The following is a 13,177-nucleotide window of genomic DNA, read 5'->3' as shown; positions in this document are numbered from 1 at the left end:
TTTTAACGTAAATTTGTGTGTGAATGAGAACTTAGTTTAGTACTCACACGCTGTGACAGCCGCTTTCTGTCCATGTGGTTCGGATGTGTGCTCTCAGAAACCATATATCAGAAGTTTAAAGGAATAGTTCACCCAGAAATGAAAATATGCTGAGAATATAGTCACCCTCTGGCCATTAAAAAAAGTATATGAGTTTGTGTCTTCTTTGGAAAAGATTTTGGCAAATTATAATTTCATCACTTGCTCAGCAATGGATCCTCTGCAGTGAATGGGTGCCGTCAGAATGAGGATCCAAATAGCTGATAAAAACATCACAATAATACTCAAGTAATCCACACCACTTCAGTGCATCAGTTAATGTCTTGTAAAGCAAAAAGCTGCATCACGATGTTTTTAACTTTAAAACATAACTTCTGGCCAAAATATAGTCCATAATCCATAATAACGCTTCCTCCAGTGAAAAAGTCCACCCTCTGTTTTGTACTGTTTTCGCTTGTAAACGGTGCTTGATCTGTGCATATTTCTCTCCTGATTCAGACAAGATGACTTTTTCAATGGACAAAAGCAATATTATGGATGCAGGATCTATATTTTGGCTGAAAGCAATGGTTTGAAGGTGAAATGCTTTATTGATGGATGTATTTCTTATTTGTGGATTATTGTTATGTTTTTATCAGCTGTTTGGACTCTCATTCTGATGGCACCCATTCACTGCAGAGGATCCATTGCTGAGCAAGTGATGCAATGCTACATTTCTCCAAATCTGTTCAGATGAAAAACAAATTTGGATGGCCTGAGGGGGAGTAAATTTTCCGCAAATTTTCATTTTTGGATTTACCATAATAACCCTGCCACGCACTAACAGTTTTTCGCCCATTACTAGACTTGTGACATTGCTCATACTAAACGCTGATACCGGCACACGTAGATAAAGAGAAATGATAACCACAAACTCCAGCTCGGCGTGCAGGTCACCCTTTTGTTCCCCTACCTCACGGTCAATCACGATAATACCATTCAGTAAGGCGACAGTAATGCAGCCCGTATGCAAAACCTGCCACCGGTATGCTAAACAGGATATACAAGCCTGATATTGATGCAGCCTAATTTCTGAAGCGGAGCACAGGAAGTGTTGTCAGTACAGATTTAGCCGTGTTACCCGAGGATATTCAACAACTTCTCTAAAAAGTATATCATAATGACTTTCTTTTCTAGTTGCCGCACTTTGGTATGCGTCTGCTCCGCTGGCGTTATAGCAATTACTCTCCGAACGGCTCGGATATCAGCCGCCATCCATCATTGGGTTAACGCTTTTCGCCGTGTTGGTAATGATCGTTCTCTGCAGGATTATGCTGTTTCTGCACCTATCTAATTAGGTCCTCTCTCTGATAGCAGTGTGTCTCGTTGAAAATGGGGCTGTTTTGTATTAAAATATGATTGATTGTCTGGTTTGCTTGCTGTGCATCCTCGGGAGCGATGTAGCGGAGGCATCAACCTCGATGAGTCATGAGTAAATGACAGACTGCTTGTTCTGTTCCCTTCAGTTCCACGAACACGGCAACACAATGGTCCATGAGACACACACAGACCAGAGCTGAGATCCACTTAGAGCCGAGAGGGAGAGAGAAAGATTTGACACAACAGTAATGGAACGTTGTGAATCGGCGTGCATGGAGATGGAGGTTTATTTTTTCTTCTTTGTTTCTTTCTCTGGCACTTTCCACAAAAAGGGTACAAAATAGTGTCTGAAGTGCTCTTTTTCAGCCAAGGATCAGTGAATGGAGGTGCTTAACCTTCAGAAAATGTTGATCGTCTATCTTGGGAGGTCAAGCTAAATATTATATGAGCTGTTTTGTTGCATCTATATTATATGAGGCTTGCAAACTTTTGCAACACTGCAGTTTGGGACATGTCAGAATATAGTTTTAAGCCCTGTTTTTTCTATAATTTGATTTAAAATATGACTTTTGTTTTATTAATAGGTAGGCCCTAATAGGGTTGCAGGTTTAGCAGAGGCTAGTATCAGGCCAAGTGTTGGATTGTAGTTATTGCAACACACAGTTTTTACATATTAGTTGTATTTTCTTTTTATTTGTATATATTTTTAAATTGTGCAATCAATCAGTCAATCAATAATCAAGCTAAATGGTTAAGCTCCAATTAATTTGATCAATTTTTATGTACAGTATATTAACAGTACTCTTGATAGTTTTGTTGTTTATATTTTACGATGTGTGCAATACATTTATTGTGCAAAAAATAAATAAATAACACATAAATAACAACACTGAATGGTTAAGCTCATTTAATTTTCTCAATTCTTACATGTATTAATTGTACCTTTTTGCCATTTTAAATCCTGCAATAAAGAAGTAAATACATAAGATTGAATGGTTAGGTTCATTTAAAACATATAATGAATATATTTAATTGTGTAAGAAAAAATAAAGAGGTTAAGCTAATTTAATTTTCTTAACATGTATGCTACATTTGTGTACAAAGTTAGAAAATTAAATGTGATATTTTTTCTTTCAGCATGAATTCCTGTCATGCTGTAAGGAAAACAGAATACAGAAGTTTATATAATTTAAGTCACTTTTCCTGCTAGGTTATTCTTATGTTAAACATTAGCATTTTAAACAGAACTGATGGCACTAACTACAAAACAGCTGCCTTTTTGTGCATCTAATGCTTAAGTAATGGGACCTTCACTGACCCTTATTCTTTTTCTTTTCTCAAAATGACGGTATGGCTGTAGAAAGCGTTTTAAATGACCTTTTTGTATGAAATGTGAAATAATAAAAACTTTGGTCTACATGTACTTGGACAGGAAATGTAGACAGTTACTTATTCACTTTAATGTCATTAAATGACTACAGAGGTTAAAAACAAAACACACATACTAAAAGTATATGGCGAGTTTTATGAAAGTACCATGTCCGGTGCAGTTTGTTGTTTTCAATGTCAATGTACACAAATGTATGTTAATAATATTCAGATATTAGCATATGGCCTCTTCAAGACTACAACTACACAAGAGGGCCAGCGACTCTAGCATCCCAAATGACCCGCGTACGATAAACAAAACAAAAAAAACGTGACGGAAGCTTCCAGCAATTTATAATTGAAATGTCTCTCAGAACTTTCCATTAGCTAGTTTGGATGATGATTCACTGACTCTTAATGTTCAGGAGAAACATGTTTATGCAATCCCATCGACTGTGATCTTATCTAATCCTCTTTGAAAGTTCATCTAAATTACATTTTGAGTGGATCAGTTATGAACTCGGCTAAACCACTGAAAACAGGAAGTTACACCTGTCTGCTTTTCCATACCTCTCTCTCTCTCTCTCACGCATATGAACCGAATGCTTTTAGTTTCGAGATGCTGCAGTAAATCAAACCAGTCCTCTAGAACGAGACCTTAATTAGGTGCACTTCTATAACGCAGTTTAGGCCTGCTCTGTCTGGCACGCTTTCCTTGTATGATTTGCAAGTGCTTTTGGGAATAAATTGTGAGAGTGTGTTGTCAAACAGTGAGTAAATCTAATAAAGCCATGTGAGCAGATGTATGCATGCTCTCAGATCAAATTCCATTGAAATTCACAAGGCCTCCTTTGAAAGTATCATAAACAGAGTCCGTTGACCCAGAAAGGTTTGGAGGAAGTTGATGGTAAATAAGGGAGAATGTTTGTCTGTGTTTGTGTTCAGATATGCAAAGCAGACAAGGCTTTGAAAGACAGGAATGAGGTACGTGCTCACAGCTTTACATATAAAACATGCTGTACGGGAGTTTTATATTTTCTTTTTTATTAATAAACTGTGAGTGGTGTTTGCGTGTGCTATAGGGTATTATTACTATACAGCGTTTTTGTGTGGTTGCATTTCTAGTGTTAATTTTGTCATCAACATTACTTAATAGCTGACTTTTATTATTTTGTTAACAAAAGCAAATAAAAGCTAATACTAATATAACTACCAAAAAGTAGTTTGACGCATTTTTAAATGAATGAATATGTATATATTAAATATCAATATCAAACTTGATATGGTCAAAAAATGGTCTCTTGCTTTAAAAAAAAAAAAAAAAAAACATAGGTAAAAATACTTGTCAACTTTTTTTTTTTTTTTTGAGTATGGCGAAGTGAAAAGTGACTAAATTTGAAAGAATAGTTCACCCAAAAATGAAAGTTAGCTAAAAAAATTACTCACCTTTATGTCATCCAAGATGTAGATGAGTTTGTTTCTTCATCAGAACAGATTTTGAGAAATTTAGCATCACATCACTTGCTCACCAGTAGATCCTCTGCAGTGAATGGGTGCCGTCAGAATGAGAGTTCAAACAGCTGATAAAAACATCACAATAATCCACCCTTCCAGCCAATATGCACAGATCAAGCACCGTTTACAAGCCAAAACAGTTCTAAACAAATATGTCATGGGTTTTTGATGTGAGAGGATAACAGGGGATGGACTTTTCACTGGGGGAAGCGTTATTCTGGATTATGGACTCATATTTTGGCCAGAAGCAACAGTTTAAAGTTAAAAACATCTTAATAATGGATTTATTTCTTAGAAACATGCAGCTTTGCATATCACAAGACGTTAATTGATGGACTGGAGTGGTGTGGATTACTGTGATGTTTTTATTTTTCAGCTGTTTGGACTCTCATTCTGACGGCACCCATTCACTGCAGTGGATCCATTGGTGAGCAAGTGACGTAATGCTGAATTTCTCCAAATCTGTTCCCAAGAAGAAACAAACTCATCTACATCTTGGATGGCCTGAGGATGAGTACATTTTTAGCAAATGTTCAATTTTGGATTAATTATTCTTTTAATGAATATGACATGACAATCACTGACTAAAGGAAATTTTCATCAAACCTATGACTAAGTTATGCTTTTGGCCATGCATTCTTGTCATGCCATTGTTTTTAACTATTTTTATTGTCCAGCTAGAAAAGTACACACTGCACAATTTAGAGAACGAGTTGCGCACCAAAGTTTAATGCAAGAGTTCTGGGGTTTGTTCGGGTCCCTAAGCCTTTGTACTAGTATAAGCAATAATAATAGTGAGGCTTGCTTTAGCAAACACCATTAATTACTTATGATGTCTTGAAAGCTCATATGAACACCAGATATTGGGGGCAAACCTTGCATACCCTGCTATTACAGTAGAACAATGTGCAGATTTAGATATCAGTGATTTTCTGCATGCTGCCTGTTATTTCACAGAGTGTCCACAATGAAGCGAGGGTGTTACCGTCCAGCGGAGGGTCAGCCAAATTACAACACGCTACAATGATCAGCCATCCATTAACAGCACATAAATGGAAAGTCTTTCACTGTGGATTCTAGTTCTTTGTGATGTATCTGCGCTCCGTCCATTGCTCATCTGTCTAGATAATGAGTCTTGTGCTGCTCCGCAGGGGCTTTATGTCGGCTCTGGTATGAGGAAGCTCCTGTCAGACCCGCAGTGGTTAATGGGGTCATATTCTGCTCTTTAATAGCATTTTGATACTTTCCCCCCCTGAATTCCACTTACGAAGTGAGTTTTGCCTCCTGAAATTTAGTATTTTGTTTTACTCAACCATTTTACACTTTCAGTCTGAGCCTTAGAAAAGAGAAAAAGCATTTTTGCAACAGTATTTTTAACACAACCCCTGAGTTCAACCCTTTAAGAGTAAAACAGCAATTATTACTGCCGTTATAACCAACTTAATTTAGCCAGTCAGGTATGACTGTCACCTTACATAATTCATATTCTTAAGCCAAAATTATGTGTTTCTCATACATTTCAGATAGTTCCTACACCCCTGTTGATTTGCAAACAGTTATATTATAACTATATTTAAAGTATAATGAGCGAATGACTAAATCTAAAGGAAATTTTCATCAAAGGTATGACTATACATTCTTGTCGTGCCAAGGTTTAGTAAGTTTAATTATAAATGAATGATAATTAACTGTAAATTAGCAAGCTCTTTCAGTTCAAAAGAGTAAGAAAACTCCCATTTTCCATGTTATGTCCCTTCAGAGTTTAAACTGTAGCCTGTGCTAAGTGATTCCTGCTAGATTCTGTTTGTGTGTCAGGAAGAGTGACTGACCCCTAAAGAAAACCGAGAGACAAACCAACATCCCAGAATGTGGATTGCACTGTTTGTATCTGGCCGCCATCCTACAGATTCCTTGGAATGGTGAATAATCTGATTTGCCTACACTGTAAAAAATTTCCCTGTAAAAAAAACGGTAATCTACTGGCAGCTGTGGTTGACAGCATCATACTGTAAAAATACAGTGTGCTACCGTTTTTGAAATTAACAGTAAAATGCCGTTTTGTCATCTACAGTATACAACTGTAATTTAGCAGCATATATCTTTTAAATTACATACTAATAACCGCATGATCTCAATTTTAAATGCATATTATACCCTGCATTTTCGAATTGACTGTGTATTACAAAAGAGAACAAAGTGAAGTTATGTTTTATTCTGATACAAGACTAGATAAACTTTTACAATATGCCCTAAAACAGGCATACATAAAAACATACAAACATACATAAAGTCTTTATTTGTTCATAAAATACAAATGTACTCTCAAATCAGGCTTCAGTGAACACCAGCTAATGTATTATTTTTATTTTTTTTCAAAACAAATGGTTTATAAAATACAAATCAGCATTTGCCAATTTAAACTCCAATATGGATGATACCTTACTGGAAATGAATGTCTGTTTGTCCCTACAATGCAAAAGAAAATGGGGATCAAACTTTCAAATACCAACAGACATACAGTAAATGGAGCATAAAGTTAATTAGTCACATGATTTAGCCAGTTTTCTGAAGTGATTCGATTTGTTTGGGTGAAAACAATTTTCACTGTACATTTTGCAATTCCAGTCTCTAATTTGTGGTCCTTTGGTCTGATATTTTAATATCAGACAAAATGACTGGTGATTAATCATACCTTTATGTTCCTTTTGAAACTCGAAGGTTTGGTTCCCACTGGTCTTCCACTGTATATGGGCAAAACAGATATCATTTCTCCACGACAATATCTTCATTTGTCCTCCAAGACAAAGTCCTACGAGTTTGAGACATAAGGTTGAGTAAATGATGAGATAAACATTTTTAGGTGAATGATTACTTGAACAAACAATAGGCAAACTTACATTTTCTTAAAGAAGGAGTCCTTTGCTTCTCTACAAAATCAGCCTTCAGTAGTTGAACTACAAGGACAAGGAAAAAATAATGTAAAGAATAGATAGTTTCTCTAGTTAACTAATTACAGACACACCCCCCCAAATTAAAATAAAGTTTAAAAATAAAATAAAACCCGACAGATTCCGTCTGTCCATCTGCTGCTATTTTTGCAATCGCTAGCAGCATGTTCACAGTAATCACGCAAGAATTATGAATTTGGTTCATAAACGCATATCTTTTGCTTAGATAAAGATTGGGACATGTGTCCGTTGTATAAATTGTGTGACGGTAATAAATAACAAATCAAATGCAGTCTGAGTATATATGCTAACGAGCTAACAATACTATCATATCTTACTCGGTTACTGTTCCATGATTAAAACACGTTATCCTGTCATCAAATTACTCTTTGCTGGCTCTTTATAATGTATGTTAATATTGTACTCGGTAACTTACAGATAAAACCAAAAGCGTAGTTGCAAATAATGGCAGCAGATAATAGACGGTTTGAACCTCACGCTAAAATTGTAAAATTGTTATTCCACAGTAATTTTTTACTCAGATCAAATTTAGGTTGTGCGGGTTAAAAAAAAGAGTTTCTTACCAGTTTGTGTGACTGTTGTAAATTTACTTTATGAAACACATAGATCCAGCTCTAAATTCTGACTAGATGAGCTACAGTTGAAAGTAACCAATATATGCACATCTGTGACTGCGGATAATGGGAATTCTATGTTAATGTTCTATGTCAATCATTTGATTATAGAACACTCTTAAAAATAAAGATTCCAAAGGGGGGTTTGGAGTAATGCCATAGAAGAAGCATTTTGGCTTCCTTGAACCTTTCAGTGAACAGTTCTTTTTTAGAACCACTTTTTTCTTCTGTGTGAAGAACATTTTGATAATCTAAAGAAACTTTTTCCTGAAAAAAAAAGTGCTTTTTATACTTTAAACCTGCTGAACAATATGCACAGGCAAGGATTCACATTTTCTTCAGAAAATTTCAAATTGTAGTTATTATTAAGAAAGTACAGTAATTGTTTAAATGTTGTCTTTTGCTGAACCCAAACCATTATATATAAGTGATTATGTCTCTTGGACCAGTGTGTTACTGAGAACTGTGATTTTTTGCATTGTTAAGGAAGTTTTAGGCACTCCAACCTCACTTTGTGCCTAACAGCCCCATATAACTTAAATAAACTTGAGTTAAAAAATCAATCAATAAATAAATAAAAACTTTTGTTATCTATTTGCCAAGGCAACATTTTTCATTTTTTAGTTCGTTTAACTTGATGCCCTAAAATAACTAAAACTGAAATTAAATTAATAAGAAATATATAGGCACAATAATAATAATAAAATAATAATACAACATCCAAAAATATAAGTAAATTGCCAAAACTTTAACTAAAATTAAAATGAAAACATAACATCTAAAAAATAAAAACCAATTCAAAGAAATATATACATACATATATGTATATATACATATATATTAGTGCTGTCAAATGATTAAATACAAACACATGCATGAATATATTTAAGAAAAATATGTTATGTTTTTATATAATATATAAATTATATGAATATAAATATATACATCTAAATATTTTCAAAACATATGCCGTATGTGTGTCTTTATATATATATACATAATAAATATACACAGTACACACACATATATTATGTAAACAAAAACTTTTATTTTGGATGCGATTAATTGCGATTAATCGTTTGACAGCACTAATATATACACGCACACACAAACACACACACCTGAATGCAGTTTGAATACAGTTTGTTTTTGATAAAAATGTTTTCCAAATGCATGAATTTCATATTGCTTTAGTATGTTTTCTTGAATTATCACACTAACAAACGCAACTGCATTTGCTTCTAAAGGTATAGGGCTTGTGTTGGACACCGAATGAAATATATGAGCATTAATTGAGGAGGTCAAGAATTCAGACTTGGAATGCGACCTCTGACCTCTCTTTGAGCATGAATGCCAGCGACGCAGCAGGTGTGGAGATGAGGTTAATCGGCCCTCTGTCCTTCAGCCGACACGTGCACAGACACTGCCCACCACAATCCCTTCATTGTGCCTGAATTAAGCAAAAGGTATATGATTCGACTCGTCTCTCTTCTGAAACCTGGCGTGGAAGGTCACTCCCCCCATTCTGTAAGACGGAAAAATCAACCTGATGCGGCCTGAAAGAGCAGATCAATTCCCATTCACGCGTTAAGCCTCCCGCAGTGAGAGGGCTGGAATTCAAGCCCAAATGTAATTTAGCGTACGGCAGTCAAGGGTGAGTAATATGGCAGGAAGGATGGTGATTTAAACGGCTTTTACATGACTGGAGCACACCCAAAGAAAGACTCCAGATTTATTGCCACCAGTTGAGGTGATGCATTGCTACTTTACCCCCCTCCATCCCTTAAGGCTGTTGCGCGGCGGCCAATCGGTGGGTTTCTAACTCTGAGCTCAGTGTTGCATCATGTCTAGATAAACGAGACAAATACAGCAGGCATCAGGGTGGTCGTGGCAACCCGTTCCAGCACCAGAGGAAGTCTCAGAGATTCATTTTTCAATGTATTTCCTCCTTTCTGCCTCTCGGCTAGACGGACATGTCGAAACTTTCAGCGCGTGCTGAAAAAGTTGGAGAGCTTTTTCCATTCTCACATACATTACTCAGCCGTGACTGTTGCATGGGTATTGCATTATGAAAAGTTCAGCACATTTAGTTTTATTAAGTCAGTAGTCATGTTTTTGCATAAAGATGGCGGATATGAAGTGGAAAGCTTTTGTTAAAAGGATTACTTTACTCAAATTAAAAACAGTTTAATGTGTGATTTTCTTCTGTGGAACATAAAAGCAGATGTTTTGCAGAATGTCCCAGCTGCTCTTTTTCTTAATGAAAGTGGTGATTTAAGCTGTCAGTTTAAAAAAAAACACCAAAAAGTATCAACTGCATTACATTCAGAGTCTTCTCAAGTCTTCTGATAGCTTTGTGCGCAGACAAGCTCTTAAATCTAATTCATGCTCACAGTTAATTCAAAACAGTCAAGTGCATTACATCATGATCAGTAACAAGATATATAGGAAACAATGATGTTTCATATCACTAATGTGCCACAGTGTGTCTAGAGGCGCTATGCTTAAATGTGAACATTACGAAAATGACTCCTATTATGTTCCTCAGAAGAGAGAAAGTCATATGGGTTTGGAACCACATGAGTGTGAGTAAATCATGACAGAATTTTCATTTTTAGGTGAAGTAACTGCATAATTTCTGATTAAAGCAGTAATGCATGCTTGATACAGGTTCAAAAGGCAGAAAAACTGAATTTTTTTCCATTGAGACTTACATTTGTAGGTAAATACTTTGCAAAAAAATGCAAATGCAAAAAAGTTACCGTTTAAAAGTTTTCACACCAAGGAAGATAACTATATTGGGAATGATATAACATTAGTTTTAAAAGTTGTTCTAAAATGAGTTTTTAAAATTAAATAAAAATTAAAAAATAGTAAAAAAAAATAGCAGATTCCATGCCACAACTATAACGACATAAAAGGAACGATATCGTTGGAGTCCCTTTCTAAATATTGTTTTATTTTTTTCGAGCTGTTGAATAATAAAACATTGACAGCCAATCAGAATCCATCCTGCATTAAAACGCTTGAGCATTTCAAGTGGCGGACAACAAAACTGCAGTGTGCACTTGTAATAAACAATATTTTTGTACATCAGTTTAGACGATAATATAGTTATTTGTATCTTTATAGTTATTGTTCTTGGCCTTTTTTATTTATTGTCCTTTTTTTTTTTTTTTGCTCATCCAAGGCTGCATTTATTTAATCAAAAATAAAGTAAAAACTGTAATATTATTAGAATTTAAAATACCTGCTTTCTATTTAAATATATTTTAAAATGTAATTTGAAGAGTTCATTTGCAAAAACCGATAACTCAATTCTTATTTTTTTTTCAGAAATCACGTTTTTTTTTATTGTGCATTCCAAGTAATATCAATCAAACTGCAGTTGGGTTGTTTTGATTACGTAATAATAACTTAAACAAATACAGGTAATTTACAAAATTAAAGTTCATTGAAAGTATTTTTTTTTACATATTAAAAAAGTGAATATTCAGCATCATTACTCCAGTCTTCAGTGTCACATGATTCTTCAGAAATCATTCTAATATGCTGATTTGCTGCTCAAGAAACATTTCAGATTATTATCAATGTTGAAAACATTCGTGGTGATGCATTTGTGGAAACGGTGATTCTTCGATGAATAAAAAGTTAAATTTATTTGAAATTATTTATTTATTTATTTATTTATTTTACATTATAAATGTCCTTACGGACACTTTTGATCAATTGAATGTGTCCTTGTTGAATAAAAGTATACATTCTTTAAGAAATGGACTCTTCATAAAGACAGCTGTTCTGGTATCCATCATAAATAAATCACAAGATGCTCTTTAGCACAGTAAACAGAGTGTTGACATCTTCAAGGAAATGTCAACCGTAATGCTAAATTTCTCCAAATATGTTCTGATGAAGAAACAAACTTATCTTAAATGGCAGAAGGTGAGTAAATTTTAAGCAAATTTAAATTTTTGGCTGAACTATTGCTTTAACCGCTTAACTAAACACTCCTGCTGTAGACATGCTATAATCAGTTGCAGTTATGCATAAAAATATAACATCAGTATTAGTCACCGATGTAATTTCAGATAACTGTGGGAGAAAGATCTGTGTAGACAGAAACTAACCACAGCCTGATTGTTGACATCTTCAAGGAAATGTCAACCTAAGTGCTAAACCACAAAATCGCACACCCTATACCTTTCTGGTATAGGTCACCAGCAACAATAACAGTCTGCATCAAATTGGATTCCAACTGAGACATGTGAGAAGAGCTTTCAGGCTGCATGCAACTTTAAAACGCTTCCCTCCGCCTGTCTCTGTCTCTCTTTCCGTCCAGAGAATATAAGTTGTCTCATGTGATTTATGGAAGCGTGAGTAACAGGCTAATCTGTTGGGCTGGTCAGTGGTTGGAGGTCTTTGTGTGTTGGCCCCGGGCTCTGTGGTCTTTAATGGCTGAGGCTCCACGCCATCATCTGCTTTGCATTGACGAGCGGTGCATTGCATTATGGGGTCACTGAGGTTCTCCTCTTCGTATTCTCCTGTGGTCGTTTGAGAATCCGTTGTGGAGTTTGTGCATATTTAAGACATGCTGTGCATGCAGAATGAAGTGTGCATGAATTTGCATGTGCTGTCTGCATTGTTTAAACACCTGATTGATTAAAGGAAGTATGCAAAAAAAGGTAACGGAACAAACATGCTCGAAAAATAGTGATGAGCACAATTTGCATGATGCAGTGTTGCAGGCTGTTTCTGCAGGTTAGTTCCTGGAGGATGCAGCAGACAAATTTTACTGGTACAGCATTTCACCATTATTGTGATCTAAACACCTAAACGGGCTCTTTAAAAAGCCAGAAAGTATGCAGACTACACTAAAGTGTTATTTTAGTATCATTTATATACTATTGTAATTCGATTTTTTTTCTATGTATATTTTTCACTTTCATTGTACACTCTAAAAAATGCTGGGTTGTTTCAACCCAACTTTGGGTCAAATATGGACTAACCCAACCGTTGGGTTAAAGTTTTACATTAAATTTTTAACCCAACGTTTGGGTTAGTTCATATTTGACCCAAAGTTGGGTTGAAACAACCCAGCATTTTTTAGAGTGTAGGTTTAGTAATTTGTGTGCTTTTGTCATTTTTATTAGTTTTTTTTTAATATGTCTTTTTATTAAGTTTTATTTATTAGTTTTAGTTTATTTATCCATTTTGTAATTTAGTGTTGCCTTTTAAAAATGACCGGCCTTTTAAAAATTGCTTGTAAATCTCTCATTATGCAATATTATCACCAAATCTCGAATTCAATAATTA

At 35.1% G+C, this 13,177-nt stretch overlaps 2 long non-coding RNA genes across 2 annotated transcripts in view; one reads left to right on the top strand and one right to left on the bottom strand.

Moving 5' to 3' along the window:
• Positions 1–12,040, bottom strand: part of LOC107742727 (uncharacterized) — a 23,493-nt gene extending 11,453 nt beyond the window's left edge. The window contains exons 1-2 of the long non-coding RNA XR_001640331.1: positions 12,030–12,040; positions 6,186–6,191 (exon numbers count right to left, since the gene is read on the bottom strand). This is a non-coding gene — a long non-coding RNA (uncharacterized LOC107742727). The remainder of the gene's footprint in view (positions 1–6,185; positions 6,192–12,029) is intronic.
• LOC107742728 (uncharacterized) lies at positions 5,405–9,940 on the top strand. Its single transcript, XR_001640332.1, has 3 exons — positions 5,405–5,551; positions 6,097–6,200; positions 9,112–9,940. It is a non-coding gene; the product is annotated as an uncharacterized LOC107742728 (long non-coding RNA).
• Positions 12,041–13,177: the final 1,137 nt, after the last annotated feature.

The sequence above is a fragment of the Sinocyclocheilus rhinocerous genome, unplaced genomic scaffold (assembly GCF_001515625.1).
Source record: "Sinocyclocheilus rhinocerous isolate Xijiao unplaced genomic scaffold, SAMN03320098_v1.1 scaffold1038, whole genome shotgun sequence".
Taxonomy (NCBI): domain Eukaryota; kingdom Metazoa; phylum Chordata; class Actinopteri; order Cypriniformes; family Cyprinidae; genus Sinocyclocheilus; species Sinocyclocheilus rhinocerous.
This window is presented reverse-complemented; position numbering and strand designations above follow the sequence as displayed.